Raw genomic sequence first — 19,765 nt, forward strand, 5'->3', positions numbered from 1 at the left:
GAAAGAGGATTAAAAGATGAAGTGGCAAAATTAAACTCTGTGTGGTTGAAGTTTAAAGAGAAAAAGATTTTTTCAATTCACTTACGTGAAAATAAGTTTTAATAGTTGAAGAGTGTAATGCAGTAGACATTTAAAAGGTCCTAGTTATTCCCCCAACAACTCCAATTCATATCAAATCCAACAAAAATTTAGGCACATAGGGTGTTTTGTTTTTACATTTTGTTCTGCAGAGAATAATTAAAGAATTCACATCACTGAATTGGCAGCAATGCCATCCATTGATGCCAACCTGAAACGTCTGCCTCCTCTCACCAGCTTAGCTGACTTCATATTTCATCTTGACCTATTTTGGATGTGACAGGAAATCGAGGCAGTGAGATTGGTAAAACCTTATGATACATACTTGTAGATACTGGAAGTTATTAATGCTACCATAGATTTGGCATGAGCACTAGACGTGGGAAACACACCTGGTCAGATTACTTACCTGCTGGTTAAAACCCCACAGATTACCACCTCACTCAAGTGCTTCAAGCTACATGCAGTCAGTGGAGAAAATTAAAGCTAGTAAGAGAAACCAACTTAAAAAAAAGTGTGACAGATAATGAACCAGGCAAAAACCACTTCACTGGAAGCCAGGGAGTTTCTGAAGGGTGATTACTGATGCAAAAGATGGGATACATTATTTAGATAAAACACATCTCATGGGAACTACCCCGAGGCAATAAAGAGAGCTTTCAGGTAACATAGTTGGTCTCTTGACTTTTATTTGTCCCTGGAACACTGGAGGTCCAAATGGAAAAACTCTTGAATTAGCATAAGAAATTTAACAACCTATGGCATTTGCAATGGCATATGCAGTCATCCCCTTCTAATCTACTTCTTCAGACAAACTCTATTTGGAAACGACTGGCAAGGCTGCCTCGTGCTCACGGAGTGAACTTTGAGAAATAATTCTTCAGTTTCTTTGAGTGGACAGCTGCCCCATTTCCAGATAAACAGTCCCAACGGCAAGGTCCTTAGCGGCAGCAAAAACACAAAGGGTCGAAGGGAGCAGGGTGTCCCCGGGGATGTGCACCTCTGCCCTAGAGCGAGCACTGATAGCAGAGTGCCTACCAGCGCTCCCCATGATGTGCTCTTCTGCAGGCAAACAGGGAACGCCAGTTTACTGGAGTTTTCAGCACCTCTCTGAAGCCCTGACTTCGTGCAAGCAAAAACAAAATGATGATTTTTTTTTTTTTAATATTTTTACCAGAATTCTCGGTTGGAAAGAAGCATCTCTTACATTAATCAACATCTTTGCACCAAAGTAAAACCTGGCAAGCATCGCTTCTTATCTTATTAAGCCATAAACATTGTTTAATCCTGCTCCATTATTGTCTTATATATGAGCAGCTAAATTTCTACCAGGTTGGCTCAACTAACCAACTTATGCTGCTGTGATTTTGACATTTCAAAAAAATCCTGTTACACAACCAGAGCAGAAATAAAAACACTCGAGCAGCTGAAAGAGTAAAGCTGAATAAGGAGTGCTACAAAACAGGAACAGATTTAGAAATAATGAGGTCACCTCACACCTCAACACAAATGAAGTTATTCTGTTCACTCAAATAACTTCACATTCTGTAGTAGTCACAGCACAAAATGCCACACCATTTTAAAGAGACAGAAGCATTTTCTCAATATTTTGGCCAATTAGAAAACATGAACATAGAACTATACCATCATGTATTACCCTTCCAGCTTTCTGGCTTTACAGATGAAGAAAGAAATAAGGAGGAAGAAAAATACTCCCTCCCTCCCCACCCCCTCCAAGTGACAGACACCTAATCTGAGTGTGTGGTTGCAGCTCCAGAGCACAGAGCAAATGTGGCATTTATGGTGCTTCAGAAGCATCTTGTGCCTGCCTGAGCACTCAGGTGCTGCTGTGGTGAAAGCACGAAAGATCTCCTCAGCAGGTATTTTGGCTTTTCAGTCTTTCTTGTTCCAGGTACCTGCAGTCTCTTTATTTAGCAAGGGAGAGAGAGAGATGGTATTAGCTTCCCACCAGACTGTCAGTGCCGCATGGTCTGTCAGTACTGGTGTTAGGAACGTCCTGGGAGTGCAGAGGAGGAAGGGACCTGTGGGAGGCAGGAAGGCAAGGAGGTAGCTGTTCAAGTGACCAAAGATGAATGAACAACCAATGAGCGGACAAGAAAGGAAAGCGAGGGATCAGCACAAGATTAAACCAGGCTGAATCTTCATTGGACTGGTAATATCTGTGCAGTCAAGAGCTGGGTTTGTTTTATTTGATTTTAAAAAGACCCCAGAGACCATGCTTTTCTGAAATGGAGAGAAGAGTGCAGCAGTCAATATCTAATAAAAGAAAGTTTGAGATGGCAAAATCGTTCAAAAAGCATGACTGCCTACTGAGCTAAAGCATGATATTGCTATCCCTAAAAGGGAGTCAGTATCTAAGCAGATACAGATTGGAATCACTGACTCATCCACCCTAGGTCTTTAAGGCAAACTGACGAGAATGAAGAGCTGACAGAACGAAAAGAAAGGGGAGGAAAATAAGGAGGCAGAGGGGATTTGAACAAGATTAGCTACATGAGAATCCTAAATAAAGATTAAAATCACCGCCTCATGGATTTGGGGATTTCTGAAGTCAAAGTCATGAAATTAGCAGAAAACTAGCAGTTGATGAGCTTATATGATGAATTTTCTGGGGGTAACTTTCAGCACTATTTTAACTCCTAAGAGCTATCATTGCAGTGTTCTTCCAAGCTTCTTAAAACCGTAAGGAGAAATTATGCCTAAAGGGGAAAAGTATCTAAAAATAGATACCCATGCCCATTCCATAATTAGCTCAACCATCTATTTTTATACAAAATTTTTCTACTATTTATATACCCTACTGCCACCAACAGATTCAAGCACTCATTAAAAAGGTCAGTAGCCTGGGGCCGTTCTGTTGTACTAATATGATAAACACTATTGGTGTAATGGTCTCGGATGATCTTGCTCACCTAACGTTTACCTAGCTGATATAGATTACAAAGCCTTTAAAGCCAGAGAAAGTAAGATGCCTTCAGCCTATTTAATAACACTTCAGCAGAAGTAAAATATACAGACAGTATTGTTTTCACCAATGATGTATGCAGCTAAGACACTGAAACCCCAACTGAGGATTTCAGTTTAATTTATCCTCAAGCAACTTCCTGAACTGGATCCTGAAAGAATTGTTTTCTTTATGATCTAGTTTTCCGTAATTCCTTTCCATCACTGGAGATTTCCTTATGGCAGCTTTCTTTTTTATAGTTTAACAGAGGAAATCCCATAAGTTTGGGAACAGAAATGATTATATTTTGAATCCTTAAAAACAATCGTATCTTTCAATACCAAACTTCGTTGATTTTTGCTAAAAGACTATGGAAAAATGAAAGGAGTAGGGTTGTTTAGGAGGCTCTAAGTGTTTTCTAGGACAAAATGTTGCCAGAGAAAGTTTAGATTCAGTACCAGCAGTTTCTCAGTAAGTATGTTAAACAACTGCACACAGATGTGACATGCAAGACCATTCACCTTGACAAGTTACTCAGAAATATAATGAAATGAACAGTCCTACACTTAAAAGACAAAAGACAAAATCAACTGAATAGAGTGTTGCTTCTTAGACCCAGTTTCTAGGACTCTTTCAAGGACTCTTTTATTCACGGAATACTAGAATTAAGCTGGACATCGCTACAGCTTGAAATAGTAGGAAAAAGAAAAGAAGAAAGGAAAGCAAAGGAAAAAACACTACATCAAATCCTGCTGAAAAAAACCTGTAACATAGACTACTTATACAAATACTTGGAATTTGCTAGCCCAGGTGATCAAATATGCTCTAGACCATGTAAGACAGACATTGGGAGACCTGTCTCTGGTAAGAAGGAACTGCAAGACCGGCCTGGTCAACTCTACAGTTTTCAGACACAGGCATAAGCAGTTCCTTTGCAGCAATTTGTGAGGAAGGAAGAGGCTTCCTCTTGTAAATAAAATGAAAATATGTTCTGTCTCTTTAATTTACAACCAAAAAAACCAGTTTATTTTTACGGTACCTGCATCATCAATACCCAGTACCTCAGACTGAATATTTTGGTTAGTGTCCCTTTCAGCGGCAGCCATGTTTTTGGGTGGGGTTTTTTGGTTTTTTGTTGTTGTTGCTGTTGTTGTTTTTGAAATGTTGCTGAAACAAGAAGTACAGCACAACACATTTATATAACCACTGAGATTTCGAAATCAAACACAAGTTTAAGATTCCCTTATTTTTAAATCACTGTTCTTGCACTAAAATGTGTTACATTTTAGGCTTCTTTGGAACTATGCAGTAGCAGTATTGTGAGGGTACAAGAATTGTTACATTAAGAAATTTTGAATATGTGAAAATTATAGCTGTGCTTCATAAAAAAATGCAGCAGCACCACTAAGTCACACCTCCAATGGACTGCAGAGCCCTGTGATAAGAAAGTGCCATTGTGCAGAATGTTTTCCATCTTCCTGTCTGTATTCCTTCCTCCGATTATTAATGTATACAACTAATAATGTTATATATTTATATAATAAATATTTTAAATATTTTCAGTATTTCATTTAACACAATAAACAGAGCTATACATGAACACTATATTAAACAGCATAACAAACAGTATTATAGTATAAATCACTGTATTTGCTATCTGAAAGGTGTAGAAGTAAAAAAACCCCTTTTTACAGAAAATAATTTTCCTCAAATTTCTTTCGTTTCCTGTTTTCCATACTTTGTTTCACCAAGGAGTAAAAAAACTACATTGATGGGCTCAATAAAAGATACTTCTATGTGACATAGGCAGTAAAAAAGTATTATAACGGCACATTATATCTTGCAGATCTAACAAGACAGCCATTAAAAGGTACAGCATTTGTCCTTCTGTGAAACATACAGGCAGATTAAAATAACAGCTTAAAAGGCCTTGAGGAGTTTTTTTTTTTTAGTGAAACTTGCCTATGGGTTAAATAATTTTCAGACTTTTCTTAATCTCCAGAACCATTCTTTCTGGGGGAAGAAGTCTTGGTTTTGGACAATAACATGTGTAATATGGAAAAAGAGTAAGATACAAAACAACACTATATGACGTTGTTTTACCCTGAGTTATATCAACAAAAATTAGCAACCTCAGCAGGACCCTGCAGTGGAAAACATTAGCCAACATGACAGAAGAATTCACCTCCCCTTTCCACTTAATGATAAAGATGATGGAGCTGAAGAAGGACCTTGGCTTGAAGACACCTCTGCCTGCCGCCTGTTCAGGTCATCAGAGATCTCCAAGAAGTTCAGAGAGTGCAGTGAGACATGAAGTGAGAATAGCAAAGTACACACAGGCAGCTTTTTAGAAGCTGTGTAAGTCTCTGAGCTGCATTTCAGCTCAGATTCATTCAGATGGAGGGGAGGAAGGCCACAGGGAATTTTAAAACTTTGAATACAGAGCAGATAGTCAGTCCATTGCCAGTACTGAATTTAACATGCCATATCATAATTAGATCTGATATCTACATGGGTGTCTTTTCCTTTTAGAATTTCCTGAAGAGCTTTACCTCTCTCCATCCCAATCAGCCGCTAAAGCCCAGGGCTATAGTGATCTTCCAGCTCAAGGAAGTACTAAATCTTATTAAAATTAAGCAAGTGACTCTTTTTTCCTGAATTAGGGCTTCTAAGACTATTTAGCCGCTACTGGACACTTAAGGCAGGACATCACAAACGCCACTTTAGCAAAGTCAAATCAGGATTTATTTCATTTTTTGCCTGTCCCAAACCTACAAACCTGAATTCCTGAGTACTCTTAAGATCCAGATTTGAACTTTAAAACTCTAATGTAGGGGCAGCATTACAAAAGATAACTATAGGAAATCCTTTCATTGGCCCAGTTCTAAGAGTACTAGAGGAAGCATAAATCACCTTTTGCCCTCAGATAATTTTGCCTACAGTACTCTTCATTGATACTCTCTCAGAATTCAACACAGAAGAAATCAAAAGAATGTAACTTACAGATTAACTAAACCTGGACTAATTGCATACATTCCTGTCACCAGCAGGACCACAAAAATAAAAATCCAAACAGAAACTGATCTCAATTTTGCAGATATGGCTCCTGGCCTTGTGAAAAAATTGACTTGACATAAGAAATTTTGAACACATTGAAAAAACTCAAAAACAAGTCAAGCTTCAGTTTGGGCACAATTTTGGGATATAAGCTCCCCCAAAATACTTCCAGAGAGCATGGAAATCTTGCTTGGACCTATTAAACCTAAGTAGGAACAAAAACTTCAATTCCAATTACAGCCTGGTAGTTAAAATAAAGAAACATTTAATTAGAACCAAGCAATAGTACTGCAATAAAATAATTTCACAAAAATTAGCTCTGTCTTAGAAGCTGTTATATGCATTTTTCTAAAACTCTTACTCTGTATTAAGTACAAAGACTCAAAACCATATAGGTATCTAGAGACTGAACATAAATACTGCTCTGATTTTAACATAGATGTACCATCCAGCTTATCCAAGGGAACTAAAAGCAGAAAAAAACTATTCTTGCAAAATTATCCAGACAAGTTTTTGTATACTGGGTAGCTTCCTGGGGGAACAGAGCAGATGTAAGTTAACTAGCAAAGTTAAATATAGAGAGGCTTAAGGAACATGAAAATTGTGACATGGCAGCTTGTTTTGTTCATTTGTTGTGTTATTTATTTTTGTCTTACCATTATTTCAAAGCAAGGTGGTCAAGAATAAGTCTATTCTGCACCATGACAGTATTACCTTTCAGAGGAAATTTCTGTACAGGAGCTTGTGCCATTCACTTCACTCTCTCCAGCTCTTTTGGAGATCCCAAAGTTGTCAGGGGTAGCTTCCATATTATAACAGATCTATCTACTGCCCTCCCACTTCCCTCACAGTAATAATTAAAAAAAAACCCAACCCTCTTAACTTCCAAAAGCTTACAGGTTGCCAACCTGGTAAATATTAGGCACGGATCTCACAACTCTCAGAAAGAGAAGCCCTAAATACCTAGACTCAGAAGCTGGTAGCTTCCAATTCCCTGTATGTTGGCCACAGAGAGAAATACACACAACCAGGAGATTCTCCAAATGATATATGAAACAAGTATTCAATATTTACAGCATAGTTTTCAGATCATCAAAATCTTTAGAATTTTTACTGCAATTATTGCCCTACGATGATCAGCAGACCGATTTAACCACACAAGTTTTCAACTCCTGCTGCAAAGTTCTGTGTGGTTCTGCAGACAGTGTGGTTTTGTGAACTAATTAGTGAATTGCATATCAGAAAATGCTTTCCATGGAACTGTGAACATAATTTCAGATTGCTGCAACTCTCAGATCATGTTCTTGGTTGGTCTTCTTCGGTCATGGAGGAGACAAAGAAGTTGGTTCTTTCTAAGTAGGACACATGTTGGGGAGGGCCACACAGTGGGCAGACGTGGCTATAGTAAGCATAGATGAGTTTTTTAGAGGAGTTTTCCACATGGTGCAAGCATGGAGCTACCCAGCTGAGCTCTACAGCTCACCACCCCAGGTCCCAGCCCTGCACGGCCAGAGGCATCAGGTGAACAAACCATGGATTAAATTAGCAGCTTTCTCTGGTGCGTGGGGTCACTCCTGCACTGGGCTAGAATGAGGACATTACATTGTTCTGCATGAAAGCAAGCTAAGGCTGAGTTGCAGAAGAGCATGAAATCAGAATCTGTTTACAGTGAAAGACTTCCTGTCTGGTTTTGTTATATTAAATTTGAGAAGATAACCAATTCATTCACATTAATAATATGGAAAGGGCTCACAGATCAAGCGACTTTTCATGTTGAGGCTTATTCTAATTATCACTAAAATTCCTTGCAAATGTAACACAAAAAAAAAAGAGTCTAGAAATCTAGAAAATTAATCAAGAACAAATGCTACAACATAATGTTGATGAAACCAAGGTCTCTGTCTTCTTGGCAGGACCTTGTCTTCATTAAAATAAGGAAATTGATTATTTTCATAGCTAGTTATTGCACAGTGACTCATTTAATAAAATCCTTGTTGTTTGTACTTCCAAGAAAGTGACAGCAAAACCACAAGCAAATGTATCCATAATCATCAGTTGTTGGAAGAAAGAAATCTGAATCAGGTAAACATAAAGACCAAGAGAGGCAAAAGAAGGAGAACAAGAAATGAATGGAATAAAGGCAAAACAACAGCTTTGAATGATACAAATGAAATCAGAAACTTTAACAGAACATAAAAGAACAAAGGTTTTCCTTTCTTCCACTTTTTATGAAGAATGAAAAAAAAGTGTGCCTTAAAGGAAAACTAAAGGCTCTGGAGAAGCAGGACAGGGTCATCAATAAATATGAGTCTGAAGCTGTAAACATTTTAACCTAGAAAATGTGAAATGGCAGAATGAGCTAGAAAAAACTCTTTGTATTAGAAAAAATAAAATATTAGACTTCAGTAAACTTGTTCAAAAATTGACCAACATCATATTTACAAATGATTTACAACAAAGAGAATTTTATGGATAAAGCAAATTCTCTTCTCATAGTACAAATTGTTTCCTATTAAAATTTTAGTCCTATTTTCTGCAGTAAAAAGCTGAATATTCTAACAACAGGATATGGGGGTGGGTTATGAAAGAACACTGGGCACACTGTCAGAAAAAAAACTAGCTTCGATTCTTTTAGAAGAAAAATTATATGCAAATTCTATACGGAAATGTATGTCTTGCATACTTTAGTTACGAAATCTGTATTAGCCAATCTGGAGATGATATTGTAACTGACCACTCTCATAGACTGCTCTTTGAATATTTGTATTTTAAGCCAATGGGTATTGTATTTTACTTGGAAAAGTATAAGATGTGCTATTTGAAAACTGCCATATTGCATGCAAAAGTGAAGTCTCTTAAAAGGAAACAGAAGATAGCTCAGAATATGTAATCCTTACACACAAGTGGCATGGAAACATGAGGTTAGAGAAAGCGGGTAGGAAGCATGCTGCATTCATAGAGCACTTTCCATTGGTGGTGGCACACTTCATATCTTCCTGCTTTGAAAAAATACGAACATATCCTACCCATAATATATTAAAATACAACATCACACAGATTGGTATTTCAAGAACACCTGTCTACCTTCAGCTGAGGTGTAGCAGGTTTTTATGGTAGAAAAATGTCCTCATGACTATGACTGTCTCAAGAAAACAGAACCTTTTTTCCTTAAGCCAACGTATTCCAGCTGATTATTTCAGAAGAGTTGTCAATGACATCTACTTACCATTCATTCTCTTGCCATGTAACACAGCAGTCCAACATGCATTTTGGCAAGACAGTCACAAATAAGGCAGGATTTTTAGTTAACTAATAGCCTTTGTTAATTTACAGGGTGATATTGGTTAGACAGGACAGATTTTCTAAACCACATAAATAATATTGAATAACAGAACCATACCATTTCTTGCAAAAGCAAAGACAGCATTTCTATATGAGATAGACAGTGAACTCAGTTTTATAGAAATGCAGTGTAGGGTAAGGAGTTTGCAGATGAAGTCATTGATGAACACATTGGCCCTGTGACCACATTCCAGAATGGCTGCTCTAGAAAGAAATTATTACCTATTACTATTTGCAAGTCTAACATTCTTCCCAGGCCAAAAAAATAAAAAAAAGAGAAAAAGTAAAAAGAAAATCTGAATGGAAAAATTCCTCTGCTGTTGTGGTTCCACTTTCAGAGGAAACATGCACAGCACAGTGTGTTTTAACTGTTTTCAGCTTCTTCTAATACTTTTTAGAACTGGAGCGTCTAAGGAAGTAAGGTTGTAAATATTTTACAAATAACCAATCAATCCAAAGCCTGGCAGAAAGGAAAACAGTGCAAATATGTTCTGATAAAAGCCTAAATGGTGGACTATTACTTAGCACTAATTCCCAGTGGCAGCATTCTGCAAGCACACTATATATCTGTCTTGGCAAAATGAGAGTTGCTTGGTAGACCAGAGACTACATAAATCTTTACATGGCTAAAAATAACTTGAGTGATTGAAATGAAAGAAAATATTTGCTGTTGTGTGCAGTACTTGTTTTCTTTTTTTTTTTTTCCCAGAATATACACAAAAACTACACAAAAAAATAGTTCCAAGTACAGGAACACATGCATTACATTCTTCCTTTAACAAGAAAAAGCTCTTTTTTTTCTGTTTATAAGTTAGAACATGCAGGTTAAAATAAATATTTTAGTAGCCAACAATTTCACTTTTTCCTTCAACTTAATGAAAAGTTAAATGAAGATATAATTTACAGAGTTAAAGGATCAGCAGAAAAATATTTCCTTACCTTTTTTTAAGATGGGGTATGGTATTCTTTACTTTCACGCAGCCTTGTTCTCTCTCTGAACTGAGTATTTTTCTTTAATATAAGTGATCAGAAATCAGAATACGCTGCTAGGGACCAGTGGTTAGCATTCTCCCAGACCGCCTAGGCATAAGGGGAAAAGAAAGAATTTTAGTTCACCTTTTCTAGGCTAACCTAAAGAGTATTTTTATGCCTTCCTTCTTTTCAGGGGTGCTTGTAAGCTGAGCAATTCCTGCCTGCCACATCTCTTGTAAATGATTTGAGATGTTTGCAGTCTAAAAAAAAGAAAAAAAAAGATATTGTAACCCGAGAAATTTTCATTAGCTTCAGACATCCCTCTGAGACTTTCATACAAAATGGTTTTCCTTTACTCTTTCTAACTAGTGAAATAGCAACACTTTCTTATTTTTCCTTCCAAACAGCCACATCCTGCAGTTCTAAATCAATTATATCTCAAGAAAAATATGTCACTGTTTTTACTGTAGTTTTGGCTGAAATAAAAATGCAGTATTTGACTCTAGTTTCTCAAAAGGAAAAAATAACAACTTCTAAAAATTAAAATGAAAGCTTATCAAAACTTTTATTTTCCTTCAACCAGAGTAAGTAAAAATGAGTTTTAACTATTTTTTCTGGCAAAAGGCTTGAAATGCCTTCTTTAATTTAAAAAAATGTTCTTATTACAAAAAATTCAAAATATAGTAATAGACTGCAAAGTAAGAAAAATTTAACCAAGTGAAAACAACTTGTAAAATTACACAGAGCAATTGAATTAGTTTTTTAACTATTTTTTTCCTGGTGTCACTAGTTTTTAGTTTTACATTGAAAAATTTGAAACTAATTTTGCCATTTTGAACAAAACCATGATGTAGAAGTTTCCCCAAAAGTTTTTTACTCTTATTAGGGATTATTATGCTTCATTTTGCATATTACTAAAAGTAAGTATCAGACAGGATGTTGTAGCAACTATCCTATTCCCATACTCTAACAGTAATTAAATAGTATTTGCTATATTCCTCCATCCTTATGTGCTCAGACAGCTATAAATAAGAGTATCTTGTCAAAACAATGTAATTAGGCTATCAGCAAAAATCATGCTCCATTTGACAAGACAAGGATAAGTTAATGGATAAGTTGATTGGCAATCAAACAGAACAGGTTGAATGCATTATATTGCAGGGTTATTAGCCCTGATATTCAGCTCCTGATGAGGTTCATGGGCTAAGAGTTGGTGTGCGCTCTCAGGCTGCCAGGACAGATAATCTAGATCAGCACTGATCCTAGCAAACACATCTGGAAGAAGGCAAAGTCCGTTTAAGCTGAGAAATGACAAATTAGCAGTCAGTTGACTCTGTACCACCCATAACATTCAGGATGTCTTCAAGGTGTGAATGAAACACGAAAAAGCAATATGAAAACATCCAGAGCTTGTCAGGCTAAATTTAAAAAAGAAAAAGAAAGGTAATCCTAATGCCTATGACAAACTGTGAAGGCCTCGAACTACTGGTACTTGCGTGTAACTGGGATCTCCAGATATTAAAAATCTCATATACTAACATCAACCGCAAATCTTATTTTCACACATAGGCTCAGCACTACCCTCTTGCTAATGGGCACAAGATGCAGTACTGATAATAGCATGTGCAGTGGTTTGAGCATTGAAAGTTTGAGGCCTGCAACAGGATATCAGCTCAATGTTGTTCTAGCAAAACAGGCACTTTTTCACCAGAAAGCACCCACGGTAATCAATTATCAGTGCAAAGTTCTTTCTTAGTTCATATCTGTAAATCCTGCATGCAACCAAAAGCCATTTCAAGCACACTCTCTCTGACAGTCCCTACCCTGCAGATGTCGTGTTGTTAACTGGCAGAGCAGAAAACATCTCTGTGGGACATGCCTGCTAATTTCACATGTTTCCCTGCCCTTCCTGCACCTTACTGATTTATGCTAATGGTTGTGGCACAGCAGACACCGGGATTTCAATGCAGCCGCAATAAAGAGCCTGCTGTAACCGTGAGACTTCACATCCATCATCTCAAGGAGAGCAGTAAATCTACCTGTGGCTGCCATTATGGAGAGTCAGTTTTCATTCTGCTGGTTAAGGTTTTGAAGCATATGAGCAATGGACCAACCTCTGAATTAGTTTATTGTTCTTGAAAATCAAAATCTAAAGGTCTTTGAACTCCTGGGTATAATACAGACTTCCATTGTTCAAGCTGCAAGAAAAAAAACCTTAAAAGCAGAGTCAGTGTTGACTACCAAGCTCAAGAAACATAGAAGATACCCTGGCTGTAACAATCAAACAGAAAAGGTTGTCCTTCTATTTAATAACACCCTCTTTCTTCTCAGGGGAAGAAGTGGAGACAGGTGGATAGAGAAACATTTCAATTAAAAGGAAATTCCTGCAGACAGGCCAGCATGGAATATTTGAACCTTGAAAGATTGTTTCAGGAAAATATTCTATATCATCCCTTTTCAATGGAACCATAAAATTCAATGCAGTATTAGACATATATATTTCCAGTAGAGAAAGCTAAGCAGACGCATACTCTGCATACACTTAGGAAAAAATGACTGTATCCCACAGTAATAAACAGCAGACAGAAGCAATGACACCAGGCTCAGAGCCCATGAAAATCTGACCAGAATGGAAATCAGGAAAGAAAAAATTGCTTCAGTTTCTCAAGATTTTCTTGGAGTCCAGAGAGCTCCATACTCTGCATTTTACCTTTCTACAATCTACACTTTACCTCAAGATGTAATAATAGCACAAAACTTTAGGACAGGAAAAAGCCATTATAAAAGCAGGTCGCTGAAAATACCTACTCTAATGCTAGAGTTACAAGTGGTAAAATGATCAACTGGTCTATTTTCAGCTTCTCAGACAATAGTTGTTCCTGTACATCGTCTGCATGGTTGTTATTTTGCCACACAAGACCAGTAGGCAATTAAGCATGGCAAGACATCAAATATCTGTCCACTAAATGACCCTTCTATATCTTTTCCCCCTGTCTATTAAGTACCTGTTTTTCTAAGAGCATGTTTCAACTTCCCAGGATAGCTGAGTAACACCCCAAGAGGAAAATATTATGTTCAGTATCCCACAGGTAAATGTAAACAACCTTACTCATGGAATACTTTATTTCATACACAAAAAAAAAGCTTCTGATTTAAAAAAAAAAAAAAAAGTAATTCTCATCAAACAGAGAAAGCCAGTATCAACAACTCCTGAAACAAGCAGCAGAGTGTAGAGATATCTTTCAGTTAAAATACTGAAAGCTGTGACTCAGTGTTTTGTATCATGAGCAGGAACATGATCCTTCTATGAATTGCATGGTTCCTTTAGAGTGTGGTATATCATTCTGACTTAAAAACAGTGTTAGCACATTTTAAAAATGTGATTCTCAAATTGATTTTAATAACACCTATAACTTAAAGTATTTGGTACACACATAAAAATATATAGAATATGAGTAAAAAGACTTTTTGTTTCCAGACTACTTACCTGACAAAAGCTTGCAACGAATTATTAGCCATGAAAAGTAGTACAATTCAGAAAAGCACTTCTGGCATTGCCAGGCTTGAGAAACAAATCAGTACTAAGACACAAGCTGTTTTACCAAAAAGTCATAGTACAATTTAATACCAAGGTTTAGTTTTTGAATTAAAAACAAACAGAAAAACCCTCAGGCACCCTCAGGTGGCCACTAATATATTCATTTCTCTGTACCAGAGAGAATGCATCATGGAGGGCCCACAACTGCTCAAAGCTAAGAATATAAACAAGCTCTGGAGATCTCACTAGATCATACTATAATTTTATCAAGGTGCCAAACTTGAGTTTGACTCCCTAGCCCCTTCGGGGCTGGGTCCTGCAGGGAGCACAATCCCCAGACATGCATGCTTACGTGCGCGTGTGCGCACACACCCCACCCCGCCATGGAGTGGCAGGTTAAGTTCAATGCTGCTTCCTTCCCAAACTCAGAGGTTAGGACTGTTCAAGGGGAATGAATCCCCTCACTGCAATTATTAGGACTCACTAAGAGAAAAATAATATGCTAGCAGATATGATCTGACCTGCCCTTCCCTAGGTTTCTGCAAGTTACACAGTTTTTAATAAAATGTGTAAGAAAAGTATCAGAGAGAGTTTTATTTCAAAAGGGGCTACCGCCATATTAATAAGCGTACCTCTTGAGAGATAAATAAGAAGCTAAACATTCAGAACTAGCAATTAAAAGCACTACAAATAAAAGAAAATGTAAAAATCATGGTTAGTAAATAATATCTCAAAAAGGAGCGCTTGAATCCTGGGATAAGAAAAGCTTTGGTAACTTAATCCATAATCATTGACATGTATTGTGGCCTGGAATTCTAGGATATCACAAAATGTCATTTAATTCATACAACCGCCTAGGTCTCTGAGGGAAGAAAAGCAGCAAAAACATTCAGCTCCCAGTTTTCAGTAGTGGTAGAGGTAGGAGCGGAGCTCTTGTGGGGGATGCTGGCAAGGCCTGGGCTCTGCCAGAGCAACGGCGACCATCCCCACGCCGGCAAAAGCAGCCTGGGGAGCGCGAGCCGCCAGGGGCGCTGCCAACAGAGTGGGCAAACAGGGCGTGGCATGGTGCAGCAGCCCGGGCCGGCATGGCTGTTCATGCAGCAGGGCCATGCCCGAAGGGCATCGCACCCTGCCAGCTCAAGAGGTGAGTTCAGTTGGTGGTCATCGCCCTCTCAGAGCTTAGCTATAGTATCCACCCGGTGGAAAGCCATGTCCTCTGCACTTCCCGGAATGGGTGTGGCAGCCCAGACAGAGCTCCCACAAGAACATGCAGCCACCCAGGTCTCAGGCTGCAGGGCATGCCAGAGCCTTTCGGTGGTGACGGATGGCAGTAGTGAGCACAGCTGTGTGAGGTGTGACTAGGTGGACAACCTGCTCAGACTGGTGGCAGAGCCATGAGAGGAAGTAGAAAGGTTAAGGAGCATCAGGGAGTCTGAGAGAGAGACAGACTGGTGGAACCATGCTTTGCCCTCCTGAGACAGAAACAGGAACAGCCACCAGAAAAAAAAAAAACACCCAAGATTAAGGGGATCCTGCATCCTCTAGCTACCAGGCAGAAGACAGTAGCTTAAAGGAGAGGAGTGAATGGAGGCAAGTCCAAGCCTGGCATAGCAGGCAAACCCCCTCCTTGCCCACCTCACCTTCCCAAGTGCCTCTGTACAATGGGTGTGAGACTCTGCATATGGGATGCCAGTCAATGGATGATGTGGATGATGGTCCATCTATACCAGAGGTGCTGCCAAGGTCAGAAAGTCCTGCCTCCCTGTATCACAACCACCTCTACAAGGAAGAAAAGACAGGTTATAGCTGTAGGTGACTCCTGAGGGGAACAGAGGGTCCAATATGCTGGACAGACCATCCTCTTAGGGAAGACTGCTGCTTCCCTGGCACTTAGGTTAAGGACGTCACTAGGAAACTTCCTAGCCTGGTACGGCCCTCAGGCTATTACCCATTACTGCTCTTCTATGTGGGTGGCGATGAAGCTGCAACGTGTAGTCCAAGGGCAATCAAAAGAGGCTTCAGGGCCTTGGGCTGGTTGGTAAGGGGATGATCTGGAGCACAGTTAATTTTTTTCCTCTATTCTTCCAGTTGCAGGCAGTGACACTGGAAGAAACAGATGGGCCCAGTCAATATATACATGACTCCATGGCTGGTGTCACCACCACAATTTTGGGTTTTTGACAATGGGATGGCCCACATGGCACCAGGCCCGCTGGCATCAGATGGGATTCACCTTTCTCAAAGGGGGAAGAGGGTCTTTGCTCACAGGCTAGCGGGGCTCATTGACAGAGCTTTAAGCTAGACTTGAAGGGGGAAGGGGATAACATCAGGCTTGCCCATGGTAAGCTGTGGAATGACACACCAAGGTTAGAGGGACGGGGTGCTAGCAAGGGCCCTCAGCCTGTTGCTCTGAGACATGCTGGCTACATTGCAGCACACCTGAAGTCTTAAGGAGATGAGCCAGGGCCTCCTGACATAATAGGAGCCAACAGGAAAACACCACTGAAACCTCAAAGGAATTAAGGGGTGTTCCTTTAAGGTGACACAGCCAGCAGTCCAGCTGGAGTGTCTCTACACCAACACACGCAGCATGGGCAATAAACAGGAGTTAGAAGCAGCATTCAGAAGTTGCCATTGCTGAAACTTGGTGGGATGAATCCCATGACTGAAGTGCGGTTATCAATGGCTACAGTCTGTTCAGAAGGGACAGGCAAGGAAGGAGGGGCGGAGGCGTTGCCCTCTACATCAAGAGATGGGTGGAGAGTGAAAAGCTGTCTCTGAAGAGCAGCCTTGAGCTGGCTGAAAGCTTATGGGTAAGAATTAGAGACCGAGGCAACAAACGGAACCTTGTGGTTGGTGTCTACTACAGGCTGCCCACTCAAGGGGAGCCTATTGATGAAGACTTCTTACTCCAGCTACAGGAGGCAGTGAGCTCACAGGCTCTCATCCTGCTGGGGGACTTTAACCACCCCAACATCTGCTGGAAAAGTAGCACAGTGAGCTACAGGCAGCCCAGGAGACTCCTGGAGTGCATTGAGGATAACTAACTAAGCGAGGTAATAGACAGCCCTACCAGAGGGTATGCAATACTGGATCTGTTGGTCACCAGCACAAGTGAGCTAATTGGTGACATCAAGACTGGAGGCAGCCTGGGCTGTAGTGATCATGCACTGATGGAGTTCACAGTCCTGAGGGATGTAGGTCAGGTGAAGCGTAAAGTCAGGACCCTGAAATTTAGGGAAGCAAAATTCCAGCTGTTTATGGAGTTAGTCATTAAGAGCCCCAGAAAACTGCCCTTAGGGACAAGGGAGCAGAACAGAGCTGGCAGCTCTTTAAGGATGCTTTCCATAGAGCACAAGAGCTCTCAATCCCCAGGTGTAAGAAATCAGGAAAGGATGGCAAGAGCCCAGCATGGATGAGACCTGCTGTTCAAACTGAAAGGCAAGAAGGAAACGCACAGGCAGCGGAAGCAGGGACAGGTATCCTGGGTAGAGTACAGGCACACTGCACAGTTGCATAGGGATGTGGTCAGGAAGGCCAAGGGCTAGCTGGAGCTGAACTTTGCAAGTGATGCAAAGAAAAGTAAGAAGGGCTTCTATATATATGCCAGCCAGAAAAGGAAGGTCAAAGAAAGTGTACCTCCCATGATGAGCAAGACTGGCAAACTGGTAACATGAGGTGAGGACTGAGGTACTTAACCTTTTTGCCTCAGTATTCGCTGGCAACCTCTCTTCCCACACCTCTTGAGTGGATGGACCACAAGACAACGACCGAGGGAGCAAATTCCCTCCTACTGTAAGAGAAGATCAGGTTCAAGACCACCTGAGGAACGTGGACATATGTAAGTCTATGGGACCTGATGAGATGCATCCCAGAGTCCTGAAGGAATTAGCTGATGTGGTTGCCAAGTCACCCTCCATGATATTTGAAAGGTCATCGTAGTCAGGTGACTGGAAAAAGAGAACCATTGCACCCATTTTTAGAAAGGGTAGAAAGGAGGAGACTGGGAACTACCAACTTGTCAGCCTCACATCTATGCCTGGGAAGATCATGGAACAGATCCTACTAGAAGCTATGCTAAGTCATGTGGAGGACATGGAGGTGATTTGAGACAGCCAGCATGGCTTCATCAAGGGCAAGTCCTGCCTGACGAACCTAGTGGCCTTCTGTGATGGAATGACTACATCAGTGGACAAGGGAAGAGCTATGGATGTCATCTATCTGGAATTCTGTAAGGCATTTGACATGGTCTCCTACAACATCCTTCTCTCTAAATTGGAGAGATATGGATTTGATGGGTGGACTGTTTGGTGGATGAGGAATTGGTTGGATGGTCACATCCAGAGGGTAGTGGTCAATGGCTCAGTATCCAGATGGAGACTGGTGACGAGTGGTGTCCCTCAGGGGTCCGTACTGGGACCAGTGCTGTTTAATATCTTCCTCAATGACATAGTGGGATCAAGTGCACCCTCAGCAAGTTTGCAGATGACACCAAGCTGAGTGGTGCAATTGACATGCCTGAGGGATGGGATGTCATCCAGAGGGACCTGGACAAGCTCAAGAAGTGGGCCTGTGTGAAACATCATGAGGTTCGACAAGGCCAAGTGCAGGGTCCTGCACGTGGGTCAGGGCAACCCTCAGTATCAGTACAGGCTGGGGTATGAAGGAGTGGAGAGCAGCCCTGCAGAGAAGGACCTGCGGGTACTGGTGGATGAAAAGCTGGACATGAGCTAACAATGTGCACTTACAGCCCAGAAGGCCAAGAGTATCCTGGGCCACTTCAAAAGACGCATGGCCAGCAGGTCGAGAGAGGTGATTCTGTTCCTCTGGTGTGCTGAGACCCCACCTGGAGCACTGCAACCAGCCCTGGAGTCCTCAGTACAGGAAAGACATGGACCTGTTGGAGTGGGTCCAGAGGAGGGCGACAAAGATGACCAGAGGGATGGAACACGTCTTCTATGAGAAAAAGCTGAGAGTTGGGGTTGTTCAGCCTGGAGAAAAGAAGGCTCCGGGGAGATCTTATTGTGGCCTTCCAGTAATTAAAGGGGTCTTATAAGAAGGATGGGGACAAACTTTTTAGTAGGGCTTGTTTTGATAGGACAAGGGATAATGGTCTTAAAGAGGGTAGATTCAGACTAGATATAAGGAAGAAATTTTTTACAGTGAGGGTGGTGAAACACTGGCACAGGTTGCCCAGAGTAGATGCCCCATCCCTGGAAACATTCAAGGTCAGGTCGGACGGGGCTCTGAGCAACCTGATCTGGTTGAAGATGTCCCTGCTCATTGCGGGGGAGGGGGGTGGGGTGTTGGACTAGATGATCTTTAAAGGTCCCTTCCAACCCAAACTATTCTATGATTCTGTGATCTCCTTACACAGACATTTTCAGCAGTGCCTTGCAAGGCATACTCTTCCAAGGTGCAAACTCAAGTAAGAAAATTAAGAGGGAAAAAAAAGACAAAAAAACCTGAAAGAGATCTGAGCTGACTATCAGCAGTATTTCACAAGCCTGTTCTTCTGAACAATACCTCCAAGTACATGTAAAAAGCTAGAAAGATGTAATGGGTGTAAAGCAGACAGAGACAGGCTCTTCTTAGTGACAACAAGTGACAGGACAAGGGGCAGTGGGCACAGACTGAAACACAGGAGGTTCCCTCTGAACACCAGGAAACCTGTTTTTACTGTGAGGGTGATTGAGCACAGGCACAAGTTGCCCAGAAAGGTGGTGGAGTCTCCATCCTTGGAGATATTAAAACCCCAACTGTACAGAGTCCTGGGCAAGCAGCTCTAGGTGGCCCTGCTTGAGCAGGAGGTT

The 19,765-nt window shown here is 40.6% G+C and overlaps 1 protein-coding gene across 4 annotated transcripts in view; it reads right to left on the bottom strand.

The window, feature by feature from the left end:
• The window catches only part of CRACD (capping protein inhibiting regulator of actin dynamics), a 147,588-nt gene that overhangs the window by 68,196 nt on the left and 59,627 nt on the right, over window positions 1-19,765 (bottom strand). For all 4 annotated transcript variants that reach the window (XM_075091426.1, XM_075091423.1, XM_075091424.1 and 1 more), the window contains exon 2: window positions 10,382-10,522. The gene's annotated coding sequence lies outside the window, so the exon portion shown is untranslated. The remainder of the gene's footprint in view (window positions 1-10,381; window positions 10,523-19,765) is intronic.

Source organism: Phalacrocorax aristotelis, chromosome 4 (assembly GCF_949628215.1).
Source record: "Phalacrocorax aristotelis chromosome 4, bGulAri2.1, whole genome shotgun sequence".
Lineage (NCBI taxonomy): Eukaryota > Metazoa > Chordata > Aves > Suliformes > Phalacrocoracidae > Phalacrocorax > Phalacrocorax aristotelis.